The sequence below is a fragment of the Porites lutea genome, chromosome 12, assembly GCF_958299795.1.
Source record: "Porites lutea chromosome 12, jaPorLute2.1, whole genome shotgun sequence".
In the NCBI taxonomy this organism is placed as follows: domain Eukaryota; kingdom Metazoa; phylum Cnidaria; class Anthozoa; order Scleractinia; family Poritidae; genus Porites; species Porites lutea.
In genome coordinates, this window is record NC_133212.1 from 7,470,052 (window position 1) to 7,475,051 (window position 5,000).

The following is a 5,000-nucleotide window of genomic DNA, read 5'->3' on the forward strand; positions in this document are numbered from 1 at the left end:
TAACAAGTGTCAGATACTGAAAATGAGGTAATAAATTCCACTCAAAGTTTTACATTAACATTGTGTTGGTTTATCTTTGGGGGTCCATAAAATCTTTCCCCGTTTGAAATCATGGCTGAGAAACTATAATGTTGGCGGTCAGCGTTGGACAAGTTTTATGCACGTAAAAAACCCGCATAGATCAAAGTTTTAGTTTCAGGTCATAGTCAGGGTTATTTCTGGGTGGTATTCACCCCTTCCAGACTGAATACCGCTTGAAAATCATTCCGAAAGGATTAATTTACGGGCGTCAATTTCATTACCTGGTCCCTACGAACAAAATACCGGTTTCAAAATGGTTGCACATGTTCCTGTATAATATTAATTCGACAGTGTAAAAGTTAGCAATGATTGTAAAGGTAGTTAGATCTCTAGCTGCCAATAACCGTCTTATTAAAGTGATACAATGTAGTGCCATTTGTTAACGCTCCGTGAAGCGGAAATTTACAGCTCTTACCATTGGGAATTGCATCAATTCCGGTTCCGATTCCATTCATTCAGTTCAAAAACTTCCTCGCACAAAAGAAGGCTTGATTCAAATCTGTGAATGAGTCTACATTTCGTTCCAGGAGCATGATTTCAATAATTGAAAGAGTAGAAATTACCAGGAAGCTAGCAGCCATATTGTAGTGACAGCGATATTTGGTCCGCGGTACATGTCGCAGAAAGTGCTCTTTGATTGGCTCAAGAGGGGGGTGTGACGGGGGTGGGGAACCCGCAGAATGTAAACATCGCGGAAAATACCCTTTTTAAATTTTTCAAGCAATGAAGACATTCTTGGTAGTCTCAACACTTCTAGACTGCTTTTACATCGAGTTACACGAGGGGCACCCAACGACAATTTTCGGAAAAATATCTGTTCGGAAGACGATTTGAGGTCTAGAATTTTCGGAACATTTGTTGTAAAATTTCTTGCTTGCCTGCCTCTTAGGATTTTCGAACATCTAAAAAATGGTAAAATTGCCCATTTTCAACGGATTTTTACCCTAAAAAGGTCACCTAGAATTTTCGGGAGGCTTTTTTCTGGCTGAAATTTTTAAACAGGTAAGTTTTGATCCCTAAAATTTTCGGATCACTAGACTTTCAGCTAGGAAATCCGAACAGATGAAAAATTTATAGGGGATAAATATATGCCCATATCCACCGTTTAAGTACTAAAACACGTTTAACAATGCTATGTTTAAGTGGTTTTGAACTATATTCTCGTTGGGTGCCCCTGTTACACAGAAATTTTTCACTTTCTACCAGTTTACCGTTACAATAAACGGTACCTTTTTCATGATCACCAACAACAATGTATTTTATTTAAGATCCATAAGCTTACAATATTTTATGCCCTGCAAGTAGCCATAGTGCTAATCTAGGCAGAACAAACATTATAAATAAAGGCGTTATTAAATTACATATTAAGAAAAAAGGAAAAGCAAAAAAGAAAAACCCCTCACACAAACTCAAGCATAGGGGTTTTGTTATTAGAAAAAATAGACTAAAATTACAATGGTTCATTTTCTAGGTTGTAGAGAAATAGAGAAACACTCCTTGGCAGATAATCGCGTTTTATAGTGATGTTTTGTGCTGAGTTTCACAAACTTATTGAGGGGACTTTTGGAGCTGTCTTAGCGTGGACGTCATACAAGAAATAGCTTGGTTGTTGAAAGAAAAAAGACTGTAAAGGAAGACTGTGAGGAATTTTCCGATTTCCCTTTGTAACTCATTTTATGTCAGTTTCTTTGCGTAAATCACGCTCGAGATTCGACTTTTTAGTTTGAAATGCAATAATTCCGCTAATACGAGACATATGCAAATTTCCTCACACCCTTTTTTAGGTCTTTTATCTGTCAATCAGATACAATAAAAAGGAAGTGAATATTTAACAACGCGAAAGGGCTGGAGCTTCAGCAGTAAACTCGATACCTCTGAGTTCGAGAGCAAAAAACTTAAGCGCCTTTTGAAATTGGATGAAATAAAATCTTTTCATAAGGTAATTTAGTCTTTTAGCTTTAATTTGATATATAACTTGCCTTTGTAGCCTTTGGCACCTCGTTTTCCTTTACCGAGACCTTAAATAAGGACTAACAAGTGCATGATATAAATTCAGAAGAAGCCGTGGAATGCCTTCAAACCATGGTAATAATTAAATTTTTCAACTGTCCAAAACAAATTCCACGCAACCTTATTCCAATGATTCTACAAACAAAAGTTTCCGTAGCAGACATAACTGAAAAATGTCGCAGACATTACATTTTGGGAAACACATTTGTTATCATTCACTTTTCTTATCAGTGTTGCTGACTGTGGCTATGTCAATTTTTCCTGTAGTTACTTGTCTAAACATGAAGCTGTGAAATGATCATTTACTTTATTTATGTTCTATTAGAATATTATATAATCTCCTGCTGACCTAGTGTGAAGCAATACCAGTCAGATTTTTTTTCTGCTATAATGAATCCTTAAAATAATTTCCAAATTAATTTCGTCACATCTCAAGTAAATGTTGTGAGGAAAAAAACCCTTTCAGTAGTGAGGAGATTATATTTTTTTCCCAAAACTGATTTAGCTACTAAAATTATCATTTTTTGTCATTCAGTCTGACTTAAAGACAGATAAAATGTAAATTTGCACTAAAATTTCACATAGTTCACGACATATTACATCACAAATTGTACTTAAAAAATAATACTCATTGTTGTTTTGGTGGTTGTCAAATTCGCCCTTTATCCCTGATCCATCCTTGATCGATGCACTTGACAGCTAGAGCACAACTCACAACAACAGCAGCGGCAGTCGCATCTAACCCTGTGGCAACCGAAGAAAAGAGAGAATTTTGCTTATTTGTTGACACAGATTTAAACTATGAAAGTTGCTAAGACCTGAATCTGAAGCTACACACTGAATTCCTACACTTTTCGAGCATATAACAACTAATCCAATTGATTATAAATTTCCTGAAATGTTGCGTACACACGGCTCCAAATGACCAATTAATGTCAAGGGTTGATTTGATAATTATTCATGGAGTTAAAATTTTCTAATGGCCGTCATTTCTTTACCGCAGGTCAAGAGCGAACGGCAGACTTGTGTGTTGGTAGCCCCATGAACCTAGGACCCCTGCGCGCGTAATGTACTGTCATGAACATGGTTGTATACTCACTCACCTATGTAACTTCCAACATCAAGAACAGCAATGACTATAGCAATCTGATCAACTTCATTTGAACCAGGCTAAAGTGGATGTGAGCTGTGAGAGGATCAACAAAAGTAATTATTAAGTTAACATAAGGTAACTTGACCACAAAGTCACCCTCTTGAGCGTGATACCTTACAAAGATCCTCACAAGATATTCTACGTTGTCAAGGAAAAACACATTCATGAAGGAAATGCCTAGTTCTAAGACTAACACAAATTGTGGTCAATAAATTGCTACAGAATTAGAGAGGTCCTAACATTTCTTGAGAGCACCAGCCCAAATCCTCATGTGGCTGTGACTGGTTCAATTTTGTCCTTGGTATAAATTTAATTTTCCTTTGTTCTAAGCTCATTATCAGAGATGTACCCAAATACCACCAAAACAACAACAATTTCTTATGTTGAGCCTACTGATATGAAAACAATGTTTATTAAGGGTCAACTTCCTATATTTCTTCTTGCAAATCATAATTTTAGTCTTCTTTGGATTCAGCGATGAAAGCCAATGTGCACAATACTCTGAAAGGATGGAGAGAGCATTTTCTAGTCCTTGATCTGACTGGGACATCAAAACTAAATCATCTGCATATAGTAGACAGCTTAGATGGGATCTATTATTTGGTAGAACTATGTGATCTGTGTCCCCTTGGTCAAGTAGAAAGGAAAATACAAAGGAGTACCAAAATAAAAACCAAGGATAAAATGGAACCACAACAGCAGATAAGCATGCGATCCACTGCAGTAAGTTAAGGCTGGTGCTCCAAAAGGTGATGGAGGCTCAATTTCACATGATATACAACAAATGTGAAAGAAGGAAATAAGATAGTACAGCAATAATTAAATCAATGCACCCTCTCATACGTACCATGGTGAAGAAAACCGTACAGCTCTGTGTACGGTTGCTTTGAGCAAACACCTCGACACAAGTCAGATTAGTTGACAGCACCCTTAAATGAAATGGCAACGCGATATATTTACTTTTTTGCCGCATGAAACACTTTAGTTGTAAAGGATATACAGGTGAAATTTGGTTTTAAGCCCTATGATTTCAAATCTCATGGATAACAATTTTTTGGGTTGCGTGAAAATTCATGGGAAACCACTTTTATTTCTTTTAATGAACAGAAGGGCAATTCCATGCAAGACAATGACATTTTGAATTTTTTCAAATAAAATTTTGCACAATGAAACTTAACCAACAGAAAGCTGAAACAATGGGCTGTTTGAAATTACTGAGATCTTGTTCATCTTGTCCATGTGCCTAATGTGAGAAGGCATGAAATACAGAGAATTTGAATCTTGGAATTTTTGGAAGGAAATTTTAAAGTTTTAACATCTAAGAAAACATACAGTTAACATAAAAGTATGTGTGTATTATAATCTGTGCCTTACACTATCATTAGGCTATAAAATATTATCCGGCTACTGGCACTTTCCTAAGAAAATTGACATTGAATTTTTGTTGCGGACATTACGTAAGGTCAATTCAAGTGTCAAAAACTCCAGACTCCTCTTCCACCCATTTAAAGAAGTAAACTCAGTTGAAATGTTGGCTATATGTATTGTTTTTTCATCAAGAGACGCGGGCCTCATCGTCATCTACAAGACCACCTCCGAAATGTTTTTTAAACTATAATTGGAGTGATTTATTAAATATTATTTATTTATCATTATCATTATCATTATTGAGATTTTCAACAACACAAAATTTCTGCTGACAATGTCAATAGGCAGTCGAGAGAAGAGGTAGTGAGAAGTAATGGAATGATCTTTT

The 5,000-nt window shown here is 36.0% G+C and overlaps 1 long non-coding RNA gene across 1 annotated transcript in view; it reads right to left on the reverse strand.

The window, feature by feature from the left end:
• Positions 1 to 1,311: 1,311 nt before the first annotated feature.
• LOC140921286 (uncharacterized) overlaps positions 1,312 to 5,000 on the reverse strand; it is a 6,881-nt gene continuing 3,192 nt past the window's right edge. The window contains exons 2-3 of the long non-coding RNA XR_012164004.1: positions 3,195 to 3,277; positions 1,312 to 2,829 (exon numbers count right to left, since the gene is read on the reverse strand). This is a non-coding gene — a long non-coding RNA (uncharacterized lncRNA). The remainder of the gene's footprint in view (positions 2,830 to 3,194; positions 3,278 to 5,000) is intronic.